The sequence below is a fragment of the Marmota flaviventris genome, chromosome 16 (genome assembly GCF_047511675.1).
Source record: "Marmota flaviventris isolate mMarFla1 chromosome 16, mMarFla1.hap1, whole genome shotgun sequence".
Taxonomy (NCBI): Eukaryota; Metazoa; Chordata; class Mammalia; order Rodentia; family Sciuridae; genus Marmota; species Marmota flaviventris.
In genome coordinates, this window is record NC_092513.1 from 41,787,219 (window position 1) to 41,799,444 (window position 12,226).

Sequence of the window (12,226 nt, forward strand, 5' to 3'; positions counted from 1 at the left end):
CCTTTGCATGATAGTTTCAATATTCATTAGTTTTGTAGGAAACAGAAGAACTTTATTTTTTTTCATGTCTTTAAATAAATATAATAGTCTATTGTCTAAATATATTTCCTTTTGTGTATCCATTCATGTATTAATGAGTAGTTTTCATTATTTGGCTTTTATACTTACTGCTGCTATAAACATGTGTGTATAAGAGCTTTTGTAAAAATATGTTTTTATTATACTTTGGGACATATATATATATTGACTTAAATATACATAGGCATATATATATATATATATATATATATATATATATATATATATGTATATATATATGCATATATTCACTGACTCACAAGGTAACAATGTTTAATCTTCTGAGGAACTATAAGACCATTACCAAAATGTCTATAACATATTAAACTCTCATTAGAAATATATGAGATTCCAACTGTCTCTAGTTATTATGTTTCATTTTACTTAGAGCTATCCAAAGTATATAAAAGTATCACATTTGTTGTACTGAATCAAATTTCCATAATTGCTTATAACTTTGAATATCTTCACTAGTGTTTATTAGCCATTTACATATCTTCATTGGAGAAATGACTTTATTACTTTTTATCATAGACCTGTGAAGATTCTTACATGTTTTAGATACAAGTTTTTATCTTATACATGATTTTCAAAAATGTTATGGCAGTTTGTGGGTTGAACATTTACTTTCTAATGGTGTCTTTTAAATACTGTAGTGGTAAATACATGCTATGATGCATTTGTTCAAATTTGTAGAATTTATAGGAGCACAGTAAACTATTATGCAAACCTTAGACTCTGAGTGATCATAATTATGTGTCCACTTAGGTCCATCCCTTTTAGCAAATGCACTTCCCTGATGGGAGATATTAACATGAGGGGATATGCATATGTGGGAATAGAATCATATCAGACACTTCTGTACCTTCCATTCAATTCTGTTGCAATCCTAAAACTGCTCTGAAATATAAAATTTATTTTACAAAATTTAAAAACCCTTAATTGATAAGAAAATCTAGGCAAATTATGGTGTTGGTAGTAGGAAAAAAAACAGGAAAGGAATTTGGTTCAACACGAGCATTAAAGCAACTAAACAAAAATTTTCACTCTATAACCTTTAGGTGATAAACTTAATTCAAATATAACACTGAGCAAAATATAACTGAGCAATATTTATCACCCTACCAGATCTCCTTTTACTATAATCTTTTAATCACCTTTAGCTATTAATATAATATCCCAGACACTCAACCAGGCCTCCAGATTTTGGAATATTTGGACAATTGCTATATTCTAGTTGCCTGACCCCAAACCAGATGCTTAATAAGACACTCAATAAATTGTGTTAAATAGCACAGGATTATATTAAATGGATCAAATTTGTTACTAAAACAAAAACCAATGTTTTCCCTGAGGTATTATAAGTGATTTAATTTTTGTGCCTTAATTTCTGCACCAAAGTCTGTTTTTATAATTGTGTCATCTGTGTTATGTGCCTGTGCCTAAGTCCCCTCTTCATTTCTGCACAGGTCTAAGTTACTCTTTAGCTGGAGCTTCCATGCGTGTTATCTATCACCTTTTCTACCAAGGATAAATATTTTACCCCAAGTCCTAATCTTCCATCTGAAGCTGCCTCCCCCCATCATCCTAAGACATTGCCTGCAACCCTATTCCCTACAAAATTCCTTGTGGTAAAAACACTTGTTAATATCTTAAAATCCATCCTACTGTTACAATTTCTTCCAGACTCCGGTTTTCACTTAGATTCCTGTTGAGTGCTCCACTTTTAGGCCTATCTTCTTCTGCACGTCTTCCAATGTACTCATTCAAAAATTCTACCTCATCTGGTCATTCGTCAGGTCAGAGTCATCTATCAAATCTCCATTAACTCAGTTTGGTCTAAACTCTTTAGAAGAGCTTCATTGTCCTCTTAAAAATTCTATCTTCACCTCCCTTTAGACAACTTCTATCATCATATTCCCAGCCATAGAATGGAGTTGGGTCACTGCACAAGGAAGGAAGGAGAGAACAGTGGAGATCTAGGCAAGCAGGTATCCTGGGCTGCTACTCCAGGACCTATTTTCTGGGATATTAGGCTCTGAGTGGACTTGAGTGATGCTCTCAGCTTGGCAAGGCAGTCACTATGCATTGCCACTAAAATGGAGGGATTCTGCTTTGTCATTGTCACTTACTTCCTCTCATACATTGCAGCTGCAGCAGCCTTTAGCTACCCTGGAGTAACATTGGCAGTGTATCCCTTCAAGTCGAATTCCTTTAAATAGCTTCCATTCTATAGCATTTCTATGAAATTTTTTATAAATAATGATGATGCCAATAATAAAAATTAACACCTAAAACTTATTGAATATTTACTTCTACTCCAGATGGTACATTTAGCTACACTAATTTTGTCCTTAGAAAGATCATACTGGAGTACTGTTGTTCTCTCTGCAGATGGAGAAACTCAAATTCACAGAGGTTGTTACTTTTATAAAGACATACTGTTATTAATGAACATGTCTCTTATTAAAGTCTGGTTGTACCAGGCCATATAAGCTCACTCTGAGTGTTCTATCATTACTCTACACTGACTTTCTATATATAGGTGCCTTTACAAAGGGACAATGCAAGCAATGTCCTTCAATGACTAAGAAAAGGGCAATAAATCTAAAGCGATGAATGATGGAATATACTAAGAAAACAGCTTGGGTAGACAAAAACAGAGTGGAGAGAGGAAGATGGGATGTTTGTTAATGGAAGGAAATTTGCTATTTCAGAATGCACCGATCTCTTAATGGATTTGTACTCAGCATTAGGGAAAAAAGAAGAAGCCGTGAAAATTTATTATGTCTGTCTACGTCTGTACTATGTGCAATGCACTGCTAGAGAAGTGAGGCATAATAACGATAACGATGACGTTTTACAAAGTACTTTCCAATGCATTATCACATTAAATTTCAATTAAATTAGGTAATACACTCAAAAGTTTTGCTTTGATTTCATATAATGCTGATGAGCCATGTGTCATATGTTAATAACCTGGATAATATTCCAGGCATTCAGCAGACATAATACCACTGCATCTAAGAGTGAATATTCCTAAAGCCATTTTGAGCTAGAATTTTTCACCTTAAAATCAATTATGTGCATCATGGATGAATAATAAGTAGATTGAGCACATCTCCGACTCTTCAATAAATGTTTAATGTTCAAAATAGTCAGAAGAAGAAGCATGTTCAGAAATTCTAATACACCTTTGGGCCATGAACCATGATCTGTGCTTGTTGGAACTAGTTGTCTTTGTGAATGATAACACTACAGAGCCATGCTCATAAAAAACAAAATGTGCAAAGAAAAGAAAGACTACTCTGGGAGAAACAGGCATTTGCCACTCTGTGTAAGCAATTTTAGGCAGCTCATAACGTGATAATTTAATATCTGGAGATATAATTTCTATGTGATAAAAGTCATTTCATTTGTTGTCTGTGTGTAAGAATGACAAAAATACAGATAAAGAGACAGAGACAGAGGGCTAAAGGGACGCTTTTGTATGTGCATGCAACTAGAAAGATAGGCAGTTAAGATTTATTTGGTAAGTGTGAAAGTATTAATATTTTACTGTATAATATGGATTAGAAGTAATAAGTAGAAAAATCATGTAATAGAAATGCAAGTAAAATTAAGGTCCATTGGTTCAAATACATAGAATACATATTTCTATTCAAATAAACAACAAATTTATTCATATTCATTGGCAGCTGATATAATCTTGCTATTTTTATTTGAAGCATTCATATTTTTATATTAACGTCATCAGTTTTCATGCCCTAGCAAAATCCTCCATTAAATTGATCCTCCAGACCTTCCATCACAAATTCTCAGGTGTGTGGATAAGTCACCGCTTGGTATTTTGTCATGGTTTTTGTATTTCAGTAAGTTATGCAGCATCTGGCCCAGGTTAAAGACACACGGTTATTGTACCTTAACAAGTTTTTCAGTATAATTTCATAGTATCTGCTGCATCGGTGGAAATAAACATCTTGCTTCCTTCTAACTCTTTCCCATTTAATAATTTCACTCTCCTCAGTCCTTTGGGGGTGAGGGGGAAGAAAACTTGATTTGTACCTTGTGAGCACAAAGGGAAGGATAAAATGGGTCACCGCTGTAGGAAAATTTACATTTTTATTGTTTTTCTGTGCTAATTTCTCATGTGTTTAGTAATCCTAGGGGACTTATTGAATACTATTAATATGCAATGAATATGTAATGGACAAAGTGCTATGTGATATTGTTTAACATTTAAAAATTTCCATTTTCTCCTTGTGCTGACTTCGATATTCTGCTAAGTAAACTATATACAGTTGTAACATGTATTTTCAAACTAAGATAAACTGTAGAGAGATTGTGGGCAAAGAAATACCTTCTTGGGCATGTTAAATGTTCACTGAAAAAATGTCACTAATAAGATTGTGCATAGTGGTTCTTATTAAATCATGAGATACTGCACATTGTTATTACGCATTAAGAATCGGGTTGGCACTACACTTGCAAGCCAAATCTGATCCATTGTCTATTTTTATAAATAAGAGTGTTTATTTTACTTTATTTATTTTTTGTTTTGTTATGTTTTGTTTTGTAATCCAACCATGCACATTCTTTATTGTATTGCCTATGGATGTTTTCTGCCCCAATGGCAAAGTGCAGTAGTTGTTACAGAGAGACCATATGGCCCCCAAGGCCCAAGACATTTTCTCTGGTACTTCACAAACATCCATGTAAATCAATATAAATGTAGATCTGTTTTCAAGTACAAATAATTCTGAATAAAAGGATTAATCTCAAACATCTAGTGTGTACCTACTATGTACAAGGCACAATTAGATTAAAGTATATTCATTAATCACGTTCAGTCCTCATCTTATGAAGTAGACACTTTTATTATCCTTTTTTATAGAAGAAACTGATGGACAGAAAACTTGAGTGCCGAAGTTCACACAGTTAGTAAAAATACAGCTAGGATTTCAATAGAAATAATCTGATTTTAGACAGAATCATGTATTTGTATATTTTATATTCAACTTGAGTATTTAAAAACAAGTGAGTGTTTGGAATGGTAATATAGATTATTGAATGTAGAATTACATTCAATATAGAAAAATCCAATAATTTTATGCTGATATTTATGAAGAATCTTTCCTTGGGAGGAAAGAAAAATTGATTTAAGAGATTTTACCATATTTTTATCTGTTTGATCATAAATTCTTAAATTAAAAATCTCTGAAATAATGCCTTAAAATATAAAAATAAAACATACTTTCTAAGAATAAGTTAATGTCAAGAATAAATAATAGGAAGGGAAGACTATCACCTAAAGTACTAAAATGAACAGAATTCCTCCAAAATATTAGTGTTACAGACTGAATTCTGAACATAATCTACTTCAATGTGCTCAGGATGCTGAGAGTCCCTAACAAAATATTTACATGCTTAGTCCTAACAGAAACTGATATCATTTAAAAATTGACATTGGCAGCATGTAAGTTCTACACACATAATTAATTTTTTAAAATATTCCCTTTTGCTTCCTTATCTGGGTTGGCAATGTCAACTAATGGCATGACTATAGGCTTTTTTCTTTTACAACATCTTCAGCAAATGACTATCTCTTCAAAAGTTTCTGCAGGCCGTTTTCCTACTTTTACACACACACAAAGAAAGGTAGAAAGAAAGAAAAAGAAAAGAAAGAAACAGACTCTAAAATTAGCTCTCAGAAGATCAGCATGCTATTTTATTTTTGTTGGTGTTTCCTTTGATTCTTTTCTGAAAAACAAAACCAAAAAATTATTTCTGTTTATGACTTTAGAAGATGTGTTCTTTGTTATCTGTACCCTCATGATGAATATGAACGTTATTAACAGAATAGTAAATTTAGGATATTAAACATAAGATAGCAGAAATAAAAGGAAAAGAATGAGGTAAAGAAAGATTGAATATGAAGGAAGGAATAATTTTCGAAAGATTTAAAATAGAGAATGAGTCCCGAAGTTGTTTACAGATGCAGTGAAAGTTAGAAATAGTGCTTTTTTTTTTTTTTTTTTTTTTTTTTGCTTTTTTTGGTGACTCAATACCAAACTTTAAATATTCTACTTTTTATTTGGGCAGAGAGGATGACATCATTTAACATCTCTTAATCACTACTTTTTACTTATACACCAAACAAAAACCATGCCTATTGTGTGAAAATTCCAATGCTATCTTAGCACCAATTGCAAAATGGGAAAATAGGAGAGAATGATTCAATACATGTAGATAATTTAGGGTGGGTTTTTTTTTTTTGTATTTTTATGTAGAAAATGAAAACTGAACAGAAATCTTGTAAAAGTAAATTTGATAATGAAATTAGCAAAAGCAATTATTCCCAGTAATGCTTTTTTGGACATGTGGAAAAACTTAGGTGAGGACCTTGAATGGACCAGGATAAGATATGGAGCCTGTCAGGAGATAGCTAAAGCCATCTTGCTAACAATGGGTTAACAGAGTTCAAAAAACAGTCATCTATGATGAAGCAGCCATGATCCACTCTGAATCAGAGATGGGGTTAACTTTAAAGTAGGCTAAAACCCTTAGATTATAGGGAAAGGGTATGCATAGAGACAGAATACCTGGATTCAATGTGTTCTCATCGTAAATCTAACTGTTAAGGAGTAGAAAGTAATAGAAGTAGATTCTTCTGAAATACCTCTTCCACTAGAGATTGAAACAGCCATTTATAGAGGTATGAAATCTCAATGTACTGTTTTAGTTTTATCTGTGAAGGAGTAGCTTCTCTCTCAATTTCTCTCTTTTTCTCTCTCTCTCTCTCTCTCACACACACACACACACACACACACACACTGCAATAAACAACCTACAGTCGTTCCACTCAATATAGATTGGAAAGTAAACCCATTAGGGACAAAGTCCACAGTGTAATTAAGACTAACATTTTTTTTTTCCAATTTGTTTCCAGGCCACTGGCTTCTTGGAAAAGGACTCTTACTAACCTAATATTTTCTCATTTTTAATTTCTTCAGTGACTTTAATTACTTTCTCTCAGGCCTATAAAATTATTATTTCATTTCAAAAGAAAAACAAGAGAAATGAGCTTGTTTGCTTAAGGCCTTCACCAAAACTTTGCAGCTAGAGCTATTTCTAACGAGAATATCACTAGTCATTAAACTTGGAACTGCCTCTTCTTAGTTCCACACATTTTAGCCCCACCCTCTTCTGCAACTCTAAAATTAACTCCTGTTTGATATTTTAATGTGTATCTCTTGTTTCTTTTTACCTCTTGATTTATGATAGAACTTTTGAAGTTGTATTCAAGTATGTTGTGTGCCTGGCTACATCTATATTAAGATGCATGTTTTCTTTGTTCCAGAAAAAAAAAAGAAGATGACTTTTTCATTTTTCTGTTTGTAAATCATTAATCACAAGCATTGTACAGCCAGATTATGATTTCATTAAAAGTGAAAAAAAAATGAAATTCTCATTTGTTTCTCGGCTTTTAGGTTTTACAAAATTATCTTGAAATTATTAAATGGTAATAATAATTACAATACTAGGTTTTTTAAATTTTGCCTTTATAGTATTTTTGGTTTTGCCATGCTGTGGATTGAACCCAGGGTCTTACACATGGTAGGAAAGCACTGAGTTACATCCCCAGCCCTTTCTTTTTCTTCTTTTCTTAAAATTTTTCTTTAAAATTTTATTTTGAGATAGGGTTGCCCAGGCTGGCCTTGAACTTGAGATCCTCCTGCCTTAGCTTTTTGAGTAGCTGAATTAGTTGTACACCACCACCCTGGCTCATTATAATGTTTTTACTTCTTAAAAGGTATTACTTTCTAATAAAACTTCATTAATCTATAGTCATTTCTCCAAAGTCTCTTTATGTGTAACTACTATACATATGTATATATATTTTGAGGGGTATAAAATGTGACTTTTTCATATACATATATATTGAGAAATAACTACCAAAACTATGATAATTAACATGTACATCACCTCACATAGATAATTTTTCTTTTTTTTATGTGGCAACAACACTTAAGATCTACTCTCATAGCAAATTTCAAGTATAAAATACAACATTATTAACTATAATCACAGTAGTCATGTGCATTTTAGTTCCTCAGGACTTAATCATCTTACAATTGAATTGCATCTCTGTATCTTCCCCATTCCTGGACCCTCACTACCACCATACTACTCTTCCTTACAATGAGTGTGAGGATGAGATTATGCAGTACATAGTTTTCCATTTCTCATTTATTACACTTTGCATAAATTCCTCTAGAGTCATCCAAGTTCGTTTAAAACGCAGGATTTCCTTCTTTTTTTTTTTTTTAGGGCTTAGCAATATTCCATCACATAAATTTTGAAATATGTGATTAGATGAGATTTATCAATAATATTCATCTGTTCACAGACACTTAAGTTCTTTACAAATCTTGACTATTGTGAATAATGCTGCTGTGAACATAAGAGTGTATATATTCATAGGAAGTAGCGATTTAATTAATTTTAGGTATGTATCCAAAAAAGGAGTTCACTGGATCATGATAGTTCAACTTCTAACTTTAGGACCTTCTCTACTGTTTGATATAACTGCTTTACTGATTGAACTACCACCAACAGTGTACCAAGTCTCCTTTTCTTCATATTCTGACCAATGCTCAGTTTTTGATGTTTTGATAGTAAGCTGTTTGCTCTGCCTATGACTTCCAGTGCTATGTTGAATAGAATTGGCTACAGTGCCATCCTTAGAAAGGTGGAAATAAAGTCTTCAATTCCAGGAACTCATGCCCACCTTAGAGATATTCTTAACATTATTATGTCCTTCCCTCGCTTTGGTAGTAGTGTAAAACCCATAAAATAAGTTTGGAAGTGTTCTCCCATCTAAAATATAGATGAGTTTAAGAAAAATTGGAATTAATTCTATCACCAGCCATGCATGGGCTGTGTGTGTGAACTATTGCTCATAGTAGCCAAATGAAGGGATAGGTCAGGCATTGCAGGCTCCCTATCAGGGAGTGATCATTGATGCAGGAGTTTCCCTGCCCCCCTCTAGCTCTGCCTAAGATCCCACACAGCACCTGAGATGGATGTGAGTTGCCAAGTTGTCTGTCAGTCAATCTGCTGACCACAAGACATCACCAAGATTCCACCATTGAAACCTTACCCCTGCCTCTGATGTCCCCAACTATAAAATAAAGGAAAGGAGGGCACATGCTCTCTTTTCCAGTGCTCTTTCCAGCGTGGGAGCTGACCCTTAAGGTCACAGAGCCATCCTGCCCTTGGTTTAAAAAGCACTTTCTGTGTTGCGTGACTCTTCCCTGCTTTCTTAGTTTAATGTTGCAGACAGCTCTCTTAAACCAGTTCCTCTTGTCTGCATGGGTCGTGGGCAAGATAATACTTCTTTTTTTATTGATTATTTAAAAAATAAATGACAGCCGGATGCATTACAATTCTTATTACACATATACAGCACAATTTTTCATATCTCAGATTGTATATAAAGTATGTCACCACCAATTTGGATAACGATGTCTATCACATTCCACCATCCTTGCTAATCCCCTGCTACCTCCCTTTCCCTCCCACCCCTCTGCCCTATCTAGAATTCATCTATTCCTCCCATGCTCCCCCTCCCTACCCCACTATAAGTCAGCCTCTTTATATCAGAGAAAACATTTGGCATTTTGGGGGGATTGGCTAACTTCACTAAACATTATCTTCTCCATTGTCATCCATTTACCTGAAAATGTCATGATTTTGTTCTCTTTTATTGCTGAGTAAAATTCCATTATGTATATATGCAACAAAATGAAATTAAACCCCTATCTCTCACCTTGCACAAAGCTCAACTCGAAGTGGATCAAGGACCTAAGAATTAAACCAGAAACTCTCTAATAGAAGAAAAAGTAGGCCCTAATCTTCATCATGTGGGATTAGACCCCAACTTCCTTAATAAGACTCCTATAGCACAAGAACTAAAAACAAGAATCAATAAATGGGATGGAATCAAACTAAAAAGTTTCTTCTCAACAAAAGAAACAATATGTGAAGTGAACAGAGAACCTATATCCTGGGAGAAAAATTTTACCCCTCACACTTCAGATAGAGCATTAATCTCTAGGGTATATAAAGAACTCAAAAAGCTAAGCACTAAAAATAAATAAATAAATAAAATAAAAAAAATTTTTAAAAAATTACTCAATCAACAAATATCAACAAATGGGCCAAGGACCTGAACACACACTTTTCAGAAGAGGATACACAATCAATCAACAAATATATATGAAAAAAAAGTTCATCTATCAATTAGAGAAATACAAATCAAAACTACTCTAAGATATCATCTCACTCCAGTCAGAATGGCAGCTATTATGAAGACAAACAACAATAAGTGTTGGTGAGGTACACTCATACATTGCTGGTGGGACTGCAAATTGGTGTAGCCAATATGGAAAGCAGTATAGAGATTCCTTGGAAATCTGGGACTGGAACTACCATTTGAGCCAGCTATCCCTCTCCTCAGTCTATACCCAAAGGACTTAAAAACAGCATACTACAGGGACACAGCCACAACAATGTTTATAGCAACAGAATTCACAATAGCTAAACTGTGGAGCCAAACTAGATGCCCTTCAGTGGATGAATGGATAATTCTTTAAATGTTTGGTAGAGTTCACTAGTGAATCCACCTGGTCCTGGGCTTTCTTTTCTCTTTGGGGAGGGGGATTGATTTAGTCCCCTTAATTACTACTAATCTGTTTAGATTTTGTGTTTTCATGGTTCATTCCTGGTAGTACATTTTTAGAAATTTATCATTTCTTCTAGGTTATCTTATTCTTTGGTAATTGTTCATAACCTGTATATTTCTAACTTACCAGTTGTATTATCTTCTTTTTAATATCTGATTATTTGTTTGCATCTTTTCTCTTTATTTTTAAGTTAGCCTAGCTAAAGCTTTGTAAATTTTATCTTTTCAAAAAACTCAACTTTATTCATCTTTTCTAAAGTTTTCGTAGTCTGAATTTTATTTATTTCTGTTCTCATCTTGGCTTTTTCCATCCATTATTCTGCTACATTTATCGATGGTTATTATTTTGTAGTTCAGTAATTTACTTGAGATTTTTTTCCCCCTTAATGTTGGTGTTTCTCACTATTAACCTTTCTCTAAGAATTGCTTTTTGCTGTATCCCTTAAGTTTTAGTATATTGTATTTCCATTTTAGTTTGTAAGGTATTTTTAATTTCCATTTTCATTTCTTTTTTGACTCAATGTTTTTTTTCAGTAGTGAATGATTCAATTTACACATACTGGTACCTTTTTCATTTTTCCACTTGTTATTATTTTCTAGCTACATACTGTTGTGATTAGAAGAGATACTTGATATAATTTTCATCTCTTAAACTGTTAAATCTGATTGACAACCTAACGTACAATCAACTGGGTGTTTGATAAAAATGTGCTCTTCTGCTGTTAGGTGAATACTCCGCATATATTTGTATGATTCATTTGATCTGAAGAGTAGTTGATATCCAGTGTTTCCTTATTGATTTTTTGTCTAGGTGATGTATTCATTGTTGAAATCAGGTTATTGAAGTTTTCTACTATTACTCTGTAGATGCTGATTTTTTTTTCCTTTCAGATCCATTAATATTTGCTTTGTATATCTGTATATCTTAATAGTAGATGCAATATATTTAAAAATGTTATATTCTCTTAAAGAATTATCTTCTTTCTTTTTCCTTGTTACTGTCTGTTTCAAGTCTATTTTGTCTGATGTAAGTATGGCTACCCTTACTTCTTTCTCTTAGTTTCCATGTATGTGGAATATTCTTTCTATTTCCTGTTCTTTCATTCTATATTTTCAAACTGAGGAGAGTCTCTTCTGGAAAGCTAGGAATTGGAGTAATGATTTCCCTCAAATTTCATGTAACTGGAAAACTGTTTCTTCTTCATTCTGAAAGAATTTTCGTGGCTGTTCTTAGTTGGCAATATTTTTTTTTTCAGTACTTTGAACATACTGTTCCATTTTCTCTTGAGCTTCATAAGGTCTTGTAGTCTTATGGGAAGCAGGTCACTTATATACAAAGAATTTTTTATTTTTATTTTTTTTGTCTCTGATTTTTGAGAGTTTGATTATAATGTGTCTTTG